Source organism: Macaca thibetana, chromosome X (assembly GCF_024542745.1).
Source record: "Macaca thibetana thibetana isolate TM-01 chromosome X, ASM2454274v1, whole genome shotgun sequence".
Classification (NCBI taxonomy): Eukaryota; Metazoa; Chordata; class Mammalia; order Primates; family Cercopithecidae; genus Macaca; species Macaca thibetana.
Genome location: NC_065598.1, coordinates 19,139,940 through 19,152,754, shown reverse-complemented (window position 1 = coordinate 19,152,754; position 12,815 = coordinate 19,139,940). Strand labels below are relative to the sequence as shown.

At 45.0% G+C, this 12,815-nt stretch overlaps 1 protein-coding gene across 1 annotated transcript in view; it reads left to right on the top strand.

The window, feature by feature from the left end:
- Positions 1–12,815, top strand: part of MAP3K15 (mitogen-activated protein kinase kinase kinase 15) — a 150,374-nt gene that overhangs the window by 1,083 nt on the left and 136,476 nt on the right. The gene's annotated exons all lie outside the window — the stretch shown is intronic.

Below are 12,815 nucleotides of genomic sequence, written 5' to 3'. Positions count from 1 at the left end.
GCCCCCTTCCTATCCTCTCATCCCCTGATTCCTCCAACAGGACCGTCCTGCCTTTGGGGGAGGGTAGAGTCGTTAACGTTGTGCCCTTTTACAGATAAGAAAATAGAGGCCACCGGGCATTTAGACTGATTCTTCAGGCATCTTAAACATCAGATAACCCAAGAAACAACCTGTAACCCAAACCCTACCAAGCCCTCCTTCTCCGAGTTATCCAACTTTTGCTTTCTCACTCCTGGCAGGTCTCTTACGGCCGTGGGGCCCAACGTAGGCTACATATTAGAATCACCTGGGAAGCTTTTAAAACTCTGGATGTCCAGATGGGACCCCAGACCAATGACATAAGCACCCGAGGCCTCAGAAGTGTCATGCTTCTCAGGCGATTCCGTTTTGCAGCCAGGAGTGGAAATCGGTGTCGCGTGTGTGTGTGTGTTTGCTCTACTTAGAAATACCCAGTGTTCTTTTGCACACTTCAGTTCTCGTCCCCAAAACACTGACGGTGGAGTGTGATCCACCACCCTGTGATGTATATTTTATCCCATAATGCACAGCATTCACGGGTTCGAGGGCACCTTTGCTGGAGTGGGACTCTGGGTCTCTAAACTCACTATAATAAATGTGCCGTGAGAATCCAGCCTTAAGAACCGTACTTTGGATTGGCAAGAGTTTCTCTTGGTGTGGAATGAATTGTTGCTTAACGTTTTTTCCCTTACAGCGCCTTTGGTGACAAACCTCTGGCACCTGGGTGACGTTCAGAAGCATTATATGTGAGACAGTTTACCTGGGAGTCCTTGTGCCTCAGTTTCTCCACTGGTCAAAGGGAGTAACAGTGCCTATCCTAAACCTAAAAGCTGATGAGCTGGGATGGGAAGTTGCTTTGCTGTAACAGTAAGCTAGGATTATGAGGATTCAGCCTCTGCTGCAGGCAGCACGGATCTGTGTTTCCTGCAGAGCAAATTCTCCCCAGCTGGAAGGGGGCGGGGAGGGCGGGGGGGGGGGGGGGGGTGCCAGGCTTGTTTAAACAAGTGGCAGCTGGACCCATTGAAAGCACTCTCCTGACATTTCTGACCACACTGAGTATGCTCTTAACATCTTTTTAGAAAAGTCATTCGGGAGCCCACTTCACCTAGAACCACTCCATCTTCTCAACTTCTATTCATTCTGCTCCAAAATTGGAGTTCGAACAGACTCTTCTCTGAACGGTTAAATGTTCCTTTTGCCATGAGGCACAACACTCTCCTTCCTGCTGGTGCCACCTCTGAAAGATTCGTGTGCAGTGGCTTTTGCTTTTTCTGGGGCGGAGTGTGTGTGTGTGTATGGGGCCTCTTCTAACAAACAGGTCGACTGTGAAGATGCAGACGTCAAATCTCATGCTTTCAATTCTGGAACCACACAACAGACGCGTCACCTTGGCTCACTCCAGCCTGGATGGCCTAGAACGTTGGGCTGTACCATGAGTTCCCTTTGGTTAACCTTGTCCTGGTCTTGAGTAAATCATTTCTCAGTGCATTAGAATTACTTTCAGAGGTTTGAAAAAGTACATACACAGTAGAAGTGGGTTCCTGGGCTAAACATGACCTTCACGGTCTCCTGGATTCCTCCTCTATCACTCAGCTTTTTGGCATTTCCGCCAAAATTCTAAAACCACTCTGTCCAATTTGGTAGCCACTAGCCCCAGGTGGCTCTTGACAGTTAAACTGGTTAGAATACGGTAAAAATTGTAAGTTCCTTGGTTGCACTAGTGGCATTTAAGGTGCTCGATAGGCCAGGTGCAGTGGCTCACGCCTGTAATCCCAGCACTTTAGAAGGCCAAGGCGGGAAGATTGCTTGAGTACAGGAGTTCGAGACCAACCTGAGCAAAAAAAAAAAAGTAAACATTAGCGGGACGTGGTGGCACCCATGTGCCTGTGGTCCCAGCTACCCGGGAGACGGAGGCAGGAGGATCACTTAAGCCCAGGTTGATGCTGCGGTGACCTGTGTTTATGCCACTGCACTCCAGCCTGGGTGACAGATTGAGAGCCTGTCTCTAAATAAATAAATGCGTGCTCTGTAGGCACAATAACTCCCAGGTAGGACAGTGAAGTTATAGAACCCGTTCCTCATCTCGGAAAGTCCTATTCAACAATGCTGTTCTGGAAAAAACCTTGTGGGGTAGGGGAGCTGTTGAACGGCCCAAGTTTTTTTTTGTTTTTTGTTTGTTTGTTTGTTTTTTAAGTCCTGGGATACATGTGCTGAACGTGCAGGTTTGTTACATAGGTATACATGTGCCATGGTGGTTTGCTGCACCCATCAACCTGTCATCTAGGTTTTAAGCCCTGCATGCATTAAGTATTTGTCCTGATGCTCTCCCTCCCCTTCCCCCGCCCCCCACAGGCTGCGGGGTGTGTGTGTGATGTTCCCCTCCCTGTGTCCATGTGTTGTCATTATTCAACTCCCACTTATGAGTGAGAACATGCAGAGTTTAGTTTTCTGTTCCTGTGTTTGCTGAGGATGATGGTTTTCCAGCTTCATGTCCCTGCAAAGGACATGAACTCATTCTTTTTTATGGCTGCATAGTATTCTGTGGTGTATATGTGCCACATTTTCTTTATCCAGTCTAGCATTGATGGGAATTTGGGTGGTTCCAAGTCTTTGCTATTGTAAATAGTGCTGCAATAAACATACATGTGCATGTGTCTTTATAGTAGAATGATTTACAATCCTTTGGGTATATACCCAGTAATGGGATTGCTGGGTCAAATGGTATTTCTGGTTCTAGATCCTTGAGGAATCGTCACACAGTCTTCCACAATGGTTGAACTAATTCATCCTCCTACCAACAGTGTAAAAGTGTTACTATTTCTCCACATCCTCTCCAGCACCTGTTGTTTCCTGACTTTTAAATGATGGCCATTCTCACTGGTGTGAGATGGTGTCTCATTGTGGTTTTGATTTGCATTTCTCTAATGACCAGTGTTGATGGGGCTTTTTTTTCATATGTTTGTTGGCCACATAAATGTCTTGTTTTGAGAAGTGTCTGTTCATATCCTTTGCCCACTTTTTGATGGGGTTGTTTGTTTTTTTCTTGTAAATTTCTTTAAGTTCTTTGTAGATTCTGGATATTAGCCCTTTGTCAGATTGATAAATTACAAAATTTTTCTCCCATTCTGTAGGCTGCCTGTTCACTCTGAGGATAGTTTATTCTGCTGCGCAGAAGCTCTTTAGTTTAATTAGATCCCATTTGTTAATTTTAGCTTTTGTTGCCATTGCTTTTGGTGTTTTAGTCATAAAGTCTTTGCCCCTGCCTGTGTCCTGACTGATATTGCCTAGGTTTTCTTCTAGGGTTTTTATGGTTTTAGGTCTAACATTTAAGTCTTTAATCCATCTTGAGTTTATTTTTGTATAAGGTGCAAGAAAGGGGTCCAGTTTCAGTTTTCTGCATACGGCTAACCAGTTTTCCTAACACCAATTATTAAATAAGGAATCCTTTCCCCATTGCTTGTTTTTGTCAGGTTTGTCAAAGATGAGATGGTTGTAGATGTGTGGCGTTATTTCTGAGGCCTCTGTTCTGTTCCATTGGTCTATATTCCTAGGTATTTTATTCTCTTAGTGGCAATTGTGAATGGGAGTTCACTCATGATTTGGCTCTGTGTTTGTCTGTTATTGGTGTATAGGAATGCTTGTGATTTTTGCACTTTGATTTTGTATCCTGAGACTTTGCTGAAGTTGCTTATCAGCTTAAGGAGTTTTTGGGCTGAGACCATGGGGTTTTCTAAATATACAATCATGTTGTCTGCAAACAGGCAATTTGACTTTCTCTTTTCTTATTTGAATACCCTTTATTTCTTTATCTTGCCTGATTGCTCTGGCTGTAACTTCCAACACTATGTTGAATAGGAGTGGTGAGAGCATCCCTGTCTTGTGCAAGTTTTCAAAAGGAATGCTTCCAGCTTTTGCCCATTCAGTATGATATTGGCTATGGGTTTATTTTAAATAACTCTTACTGTTTTGAGATATGTTCCATCAATACCTAGTTTATTGAGAGTTTTTAGCATGAAGGGGTGTTGAATTTTATTGAAGGCCTTTTCTGCATCTATTGAGATAATCATGTTTTTTGTCATTGGTTCTGTTTATGTGATCGATTGTGTTTGTTGATTTGCGTATGTTGAACCGGCCTTGCATCCAGGGATGAAGCCGATTGATGGTGGTGAATAAGCTTTTTGATGAGCTGCTAGATTCGGTTTGCCAGTATTTTATTGAGGATTTTCACATCGATGTTCATCAGGGATATTGACCTGAAATTTTCTTTTTTTTATTGTATCTCTGCCAGGTTTTGGAATCAGGATAATGCTGGCCTCATAAAATGAGTTAGGAGGAGTCCCTCTTTTTCTATGGTTTGGAATAGTTTCAGAAGGAATGGTACCAGCTCCTCTTTGTACCTCTGGTAGAATTCAGCTGTGAATCCGTTTGGTCCTGGGCTTTTTTTAGTTGGTAGGCTATTACTGCCTCAATTTCAGAACTTGTTACTGGTCTTTTCAGGGATTCGACTTCTTCCTGGTTTAGTCTTGGGAGGGAGTCCAGGAATTTATCCATTTCTTCTAGATTTTCTAGCTTTTTTGTGTAGAGGTGTTTATTGTGTTCTTTGATGGTAGTTTTTATTTCTATGGGATCAGTGGTGATTGCCCCTTTATCATTTTTTATTGTGTCTATTTGATTCTTCTCTCTTTATTAGTCTTGCTAGTAGTCTATTTTGTTAATCTTTTCAAAAAAACAGCCCCTGGATTCATTGATTTTTTTTTTGAAGGTTTTTTCACGTCTCTATTTCCTTCAGTTTTGCTCCCATCTTAGTTCTGTTTCTTGTCTTCTGCTAGCTTTTGCGTGTGTTTGCTCTTGCTTCTCTAGTTCTTTTAATTGTGATGTTAGGGTGTCGATTTTAGATCTTTCCTGCTTTCTCTTGTGGGCATTTAGTGCTATAAATTTCCCTCTAAACACTGCTTTAGCTTTGTCCCAGAGATTCTTGTACATTGTGTCTTTGTTCTCATTGGTTTCAAAGAACTTCATTATTTCTGCCTTAATTTCGTTGTTTACCCATTAGTCATTCAGGAGCAGGTTGTTCAGTTTCCACGTAATTGTGTGGTTTTGAGTGAGTTTCTTAATCCTGAGTTCTAATTTAATTGCACTGAGTCCGAGAGGCTGTTTGTTATGATTTCCCTTCTTTTGCATTTGCTGAGGAGTGTGTTACTTCCAGTTATGTGGTCGATTTTAGAATAAGTGCTCTGTGACGCTGAGAAGAATGTATATTCTGTTGATTTGGAGTGGAGAGTTCTGTAGATACCTATCAGGTCTGCTTCGGCCCAAGTATGTTTTAGGGCCATCATCTACGGGAAATTTAAGTACTTCCTGTCTACTGTTCTCACAGCAAGTCAAAGTCAGGTTTGACTGTGGTTTTCCATCTCCTTGTCCTGTTTCGTGGGGTCGTGTGTGGGTCTAAATCTTGTGGCTGTGTCACTAGCACGTATAGTGGATTGGATGAGCTGCAGGAAAGTGGCAGGCAGGCCTTGGACATAAGCAAGAACAAGTGGGTGCTGTTGGAAAAGGAAAGTACCATGGGCTGAGAGGGGCAGGGCATGTCCCATTTGTGTTTTCTAAATTATTTTAAAATATTTATTTTTAAATTTTTGTACTATATATATGTAGATTTTTTTTTGAGACAGGGTCTTACTCTGTTGCCCAGACTAGAGTGCAGTGGCACGATCTTGGCACACTGCAGCCTCAACCTCCCGGGCTCAAGTGATCCTCCTACCTCAGCCTCCCAAAATGCTGGGATTACAGGAGTGAGCCACCACCCCTGGCACATTTTGTTTATTTTTTGTAGAGATGAAATCTCACTCTATGAGATCTTATGGACTCGAACTCTTGGGCTCAAGTGATCCTCCCATCTCAGCCTCCCAAAGCACTAGGATTACAGGTGTGAGCCACCACCCCCGGTCCTTGTGGTTTTTAAAATTGTGACAAAATATGTATAACAAAATTTACTATTTTGACCATTTTAAGTGTTCATTTCAGTGGGATTACATATATTCACACTGTTACACGACCATCAACAATATCCATCTCCAGGCCGGGCATGGTGGCTCAAGCCTGTAATCCCAGCACTTCCGGAGGCTGAGGTGGGCGAATCGCCTGAGCTGAAGAGTTCAAGACCAACCTGGCCAACATGGTGAAACCCCGTTTCTACTAAAAATATAAAAATTGGCCGGGCGCGGTGGCTCAAGCCTGTAATCCCAGCACTTTGGGAGGCCGAGACGGGCGGATCACGAGGTCAGGAGATCGAGACCATCCTGGCTAACACGGTGAAACCCCGTCTCTACTAAAAAATACAAAAAACTAGCCGGGCGCGGTGGCGGGCGCCTGTAGTCCCAGCTACTCGGGAGGCTGAGGCAGGAGAATGGCGTGAACCCGGGAGGCGGAGCTTGCAGTGAGCTGAGATCCGGCCACTGCACTCCAGCCTGGGCGGCAGAGCGAGACTCCATCTCAAAAAAAAAAAAAAAAAAAAAAAAAAAAAAAAAAAATATATATATATATATATATATATATATATATATATAAATTAGCCGGGCGTGGTGGCGTGCACCTGTAGTCCCAGCTACTCAGGAGACTGAGGCAGGAGAATTGCTTGAGCCCAGGAGGCAGAGGTTGCAGTGAGCCAAGATCGCACCACTGCACTCCAGGCTGCACAACAGAGCAGGACGCCATTTCAAAAAACGAAAACCAATACACTGGCCGGGCGCGGCGGCTCACGCCTGTGATCCCAGCACTTTGGGAGGCCGAGGTGGGTGGATCACCTGAGGTCGGGAGTTTGAGACCAGCCTGGCCAACATGGTGAAACCCTGTCTCTACTAAAAATACAGCTACTTGGGAGACTGAGCCAGGAGAATTACTGGAATCTGGAAGGCAGAGGTTGCAGTGAGCTGAGATCGTGCCATTGCACTCCAGCCCGAGCCAACAACAGTGAGACCCCGTCTCCAACAAAACCCTAGAAACCAATATGCATCTCCAGAACTTTTTTAAAAATGCTCTTTTTTAGAGCAGTTGTAGGTTCACAGCAAACTTGAGAGGAAAAGTACAGAGTGTTCCCATCAACCCCCCTGCCCTTTCCCACAAACTCCCCTATCATGAACATCTTCCATCAGACTACGGCACTTGTGGCAATTGATGAACTTACACATATGTTGACACATCATACTCACTTGAAATCTAGTTTACATTAGGGTTGAGTTTGTTAGTTTTTTTGTTTTCGTTTGTTTGTTTGTTTTTTGAGACAAGGTGTCACTCTGTCACCCAGGCTGGAGTGCAGTGGCGTGATCACGGCTCACTGCAGCCTCGGCCTCCCTGGGCTCAAGTGATCCTCCCACCTCAGCCTCCCGAGTAGCTGGGACTTATAGGCATGCGCCACCGTGCCTGGTTAATTTTCGTAGACTTTTTTCAACTGCATCCTGTGTCTCCCTCCTAGAGGTTCTCAGTGTTTGTGAACATCTTAAAGACTCGAGGCAAGTTGCAGGAAGCAAAGAAGACCTGTGTGACTTTGTCTCATACTTTCCCAAACATTTTGACGGGTAGAAGCTATTCTCCCAGGATGCTGTAATTGAACACACTTATTGTAGTAGGAAGTCTTAAAATGACATTGGGACTGGTAGAATACAATGCTTTTTACCAGTTAGGTGGTTAATGACCAGTGTAAGTGAGAGCCTCTACCTAGATGCTAATTAGCAGCCTTCTTGAGTTAGCTATTAACTGCTTAAATGACAAGAACAGCTTTTGAGGCACAAGTGATCTTCCCATACCTGTTGTGTCTGGCTTTGCTTAACTTCATTCTTCTCTGAACCTCCTTTAAATGTTACTTTCCTGACCCAGGGGTCCTGCTTCTGATTTTTGTTTTTTCCTTCTGTTATGTGCACAGTGATCTTAAAAGTTGTGAACTATTGCAACCCACACTAGAATGTTTTCATATTTCCTGAACATTGATAGAAAAATTAAGACTAGGCTGGGCGTGGTGGCTCACGCCTGTAGTCCCAGCGCTTTGGGAGGCCAAGGCGGGCGGATCATTTGAGGTCAGGAGTTAGAGACTAGCCTGGCCAACATAGTGAAACCTGTCTCTACTAAAAATACAAAAAATTAGCTGGTCATGGTGGCACACAGCTGTAATCCCAGCTACTTGGGAGACTGAGGCAGGACAATCGCTTGAACCCGTGAGGTGGAGGTTGCAGTGAGCCAAGATTGCGCTACTGCACTCCAGCCTGGGTGATAGAGCAAGACTCCATCTCAAAATAAATAAATAAATAAATAAATAAAAACTAAGACTAGGGCTTCAGTCTCCAGATTCATTATTTGGTTTTGCTCTAGTCTGATGATAACTCCTTTTCTGGCTGGCTTGTACAAGAGTCATTGTGGGGTATAAAGTGTGGTGGAGATAGAGAGGTGGCCGCTAAAGATTTGTGCTGTTGCCAGGTGTGGTGGCTCATGCCTCTAACCCCAGCTCTTCGGGAGGCTGAGGTGGGTGGATCACCTGAGGTCAGGAGTTCGAGGCCAGCCTGGTCAATATAGCAAAACCCCATCTCTACTAATAATACAAAAATCAGGCCAGACGCAGTGGCTCATGCCTGTAACCCCAGCACTTTGGGAGGCTGAGGCGGGTGGATCACCTGAGGTCAGGAGTTGCAGACCAGCCTGGCCAACATGGTGAAAACCCGTCTCTACTAAAAATACAAAAAATTAGCTGGGTGTTGTGGCAGGCACCTGTAATCCCAGCTACTCGGGAGGCTGAGGCAGGAGAATCGCTTGAACTCGGGTGGCGGAAGTTGCCGTGAGCCGAGATTGTGCCGTTGCACTCCAGCCTGGGCAACAAGAGTGAAACTCCGTCTCAAAATTAAAAACAAAACAACCCCAAAAATTAGCCTGGCGTGGTGGTGCACACCTGTAATCCCAGCTACCTGGGAGACTGAGGCAGGAGAATTGCTTGAACCCAGGAGGCAGAGATTGCAGTGAGCCAAAATCATGCCACTGTGCTCAAGCCTGGGTGACAAGAGCGAGACTCCATCTTAAAAAAAAGAAAAGAAAAAGAAAAGATATATGCTCATAGTTATTGTTGAGAACCAAGGACTACATCTCCCAGCGTCCTTTGAGTCTACGTAGACTCATCCCTACTACCATAAAGGTGAGAGTGATGTCTGCCACTTTTGGGTCAAGTTTTTGGTGAATCCACTAGGCCTTCCCATATCTCTTCATCCCTTTCCATGGTCCCCATGGGGACCTTGGAGGCCCCATGTAGATGATGGTGGTGGCACTTGATGGAAGGCACCTGACTCCCTGAGTTACTCTTTGGAGGACAGCTGGCAGAGGAGGAATATCTACTTTGGATTTTGCATATGCAAGACAGAAGCTTTTATTTGGTCCAGTTACTGAGATTTTGGCATCGTTTGTTATAGTGATAAGAGAGTGCAACTTCGGTTTTGAAAATCTAGTCCAACTGCTAGAAAATTGTCTCCTAGGGCATGCGTTACCAAGAGAAAGTCAGGCAGTGGGTCATCTCATGTCAGGGATCATTACTGTTCATAGTACATGCCAATCATGGGGCCCCTCACTATGCTGCTGTGGGCTAAGAAAATAGAAGTGAGATGCTTAGACCATCAGCCATCAGGTTAATACTGGCTTTGGGTGGTGGAGGGAGTGGGGGTGGGTGGAGACATTTTATCTTCCTTTATGGTTTCATCAGTTTTGGAGGCTAGGTAACTTTTTCAAATGTTTTATTTTTGTTATTATTTTTTACATGAAATCTTTCAAAAAAGAAATGGTTTGGTGCTGTAGGAACCCTATACCTATTTTTGTTTCTGTTTTTTTGTTTGTTTGTTTGTTTTGTTTTTTGAGAGGTGGTCTCGCTCTGTTGCCCAGGCTGGAGTGCAGTGGCACGATCACAGCTCACTACAGACTCTACCTCCCTGGCTCAGGTGAGCCTCCCACCTCAGCTTCCCAGGTACCTGGGACTACAGGCACACGCCTCCACATCCGGCTAGTTTTTTGTACAGATGAGGTTTTGCCTTGTTGCCCGGGCTGGTCTTGAACTCCTGGGCTCAAGCAATCCACCTGCCTTGGCCTCCCAAAGTGATGGGATTACAGGCGTGAGCCACCATGCCCAGCCTTAGGTAACTTTTTCCTTTGGTATAAAATGATACTGTAGTGATTGTTAGTTTTTATCTGACAGTGATATTGGGCTTTTTTTTTTTTTTTAAACAAAAGATATGAAATGGTTTAAAATAAGACTAGCTGTGGTTTTCCTTGCCACTTTTCATGTGAGTTATGTCTGGCTTCTCCCTCTGTGGTGGTGTCTCTGGATTCTTTATTAGCTTGATGCATTGCATGGCAAAGGCAATGTTAGCCAAACATCCGTATGTTCTTCCACATTTCCTCATATCCCTTGGGCCCTCGTGACTAGTGTTGGCCAGTGTGATGTGAGCAGCAGCAGCAAGCATCACTTTGGGCTTAAAGCAGTTAGATGATGAGCTCCTCCATCTCTCTGCCTCTGTTGTGGCAGATTTGAAGATCAGGGATTAAAAATAGCAATTAAGCCACTGAAGCCTTGGGGATTTGTCTGTTGTGGCAGCATAGCCTACCTTATCCTGACTAATAGAGCTTGTCATGCATTCTGCTAAAAATACCTAAATGCATCTCTTTTCTCCTTCTTTTCTTTTTCTTTCCCCCTCCGCTCCCCTCCCCTCCCACAGGCTCTTGCTCTGTCACCCAGGCTGGAGTGCAGTGGCACAAACAGGGCTCACTGTAACCTCACCTTCCTGGGCTCAAGCAATCTTCCTACCTCAGCTTCCTGTGTGTGTAGCTGGGACTAAAGGTGCACGCCACTATGGCCAGCTATTTTTACTTTTTTTTTTGTAGATATGGGGATCTCACTATATTGCCCAGGCTGGTCTCAAAACTCCTGAGCTCAAGTGATCCACCTGCCTTGGCCCCCCAAAGTGTTGGGATTACAGGCGTGAGCCACTGTGCCTGGCCCCAAAAGAGGTTTAATTGACTCACAGTTTGGCATGACTGGGGAGGGCTTAGGAAACTTAAAATCATGGCAGAAGAGGAGGCAAGGCACGTCTTACATGGTGGCAGGAAACAGAGCACAGGGGAAACTGTCACTTTTAAACCATCAGATCTCGTGAGAACTTCCTCGCTGTCACGAGAACAGCATGGGGGAACCGCCCCCATAATCCAGTCACCTCCCACCAGGTCCCTCCCTCCACACGTGGGGATTACAATTCGAGATGAGGTTTGGGGGACACAGCCAAACCATATCAGTCCCCACCCCCACCTGTAGTCTTCCTCTGATCAATATCTGTTCAGCTTTCATATCCAAGTTCTTCAAGGGAGCCTGCGTGGACTCCCATCCTCCTCCCTGTTGGCTTTTGTATGCTGAGGTTTTCTTTCCTCACAGGCAAAACAATTGTGATTAAATAATAATTATTACTTTTTGAGACTGATTCTCTGTCACCCAGGCTAGAGTGCAGTGGCGTGGTCTTGGCTCACTGAAACCTCCACCTCCCAGGTTCAAATGATTCACCTGTCTCAGCCTCCTGAGTAGCTGGGATTACAGGCATGTGCCATCTTGCCTGGCTAATTTTTGTATTTTTGGTAGAGATGGGGTTTCACCATGTTGGCCAGGCTGGTCTCGAACTCCTGACCTCAGGTGATCCACTTGCCTCGGCCTCCCAAAGTGCTAGGATTACAGGCATGAGGCACCGCACCCCAGCCCTTAAATAATTATTGATTTAATGATTGATCTTCTGCCAGACAGTGAACTGTTCAATGGCCAGGAGCCAGGTACAGTTTTCTTTGCCACCGTTTGAGTGATTGCTAGGAATATCTACCCAGCTCCTGTTAAAAATAATCATCAGTGGGCACGGATGACAGCTGGCTTCTCCTGTTGGGATAAAGCAGAACTTATCTGGTGCCCTCAAAAGAAATTTAGAATGCAGTTTCCAGTGGCATGTTGAAAATGGTAGCCAGGCCATAGATAGAGTGCACTTACGATTTTGTTAAGAAATAACATCCATCCTAATGACACATTTCTAGGTCTGAACCTTTCTCTTCAGTGGTGCGTATCTGACAGAAGAGACTAGAAGAACTCACACTGGACATACTGGGATGGAAGTAGTGGTTTCAATTATATGCTGAGAATACCGGTTCTTTTTCTTTTTGTTTGTCCGTATTTTCCATACTGTATGTTATTTTCTAGAATATAAGTATAATTTTTACTTTAAGTACAGTAGGAGATTAAAGATGGGGTTGTAACTCAGAAACCTTCTCCCTCTCTCCTTCCCTGCTGGAGAGAGTGGCCGGGTGTGCTCAGGCTAGACAGCAATGACTGCTCCAAGGGGCCCGGCTGCAGAAGTCCATGGCAGGACCTCAGCTGTCTTCTGTTGGACCTGGCTGTTGGCTTGCCTACAGGGGCCCCATCCTGAGCCTCCTTCCTTTCCATGCTGCTTAGTGCTACTGACTCAGAATTGAGCCTGGAACTTTCCTCACCTTAGTCATGTGGGCCAACTTTGAAAGAAGCATTGCACCTGCAGCATTTAATGGAGAGACATTGCTGTTTGAGCCTTGAGTGCATTTTAGAGTAGATATCTGTGGGCTGGTCTGCTACCTTACTGGCTGTGTATTATCTGTTATTAGGGCAAAATGTATTTTCAGTTCCCTGCAGTGAACTTCCAAACATAGTTTTGGAATACAGGCCATAAACTGTTTTTTAAAAGTCTTCTATGTATCTGGCTTTGAAATAGGTGCTG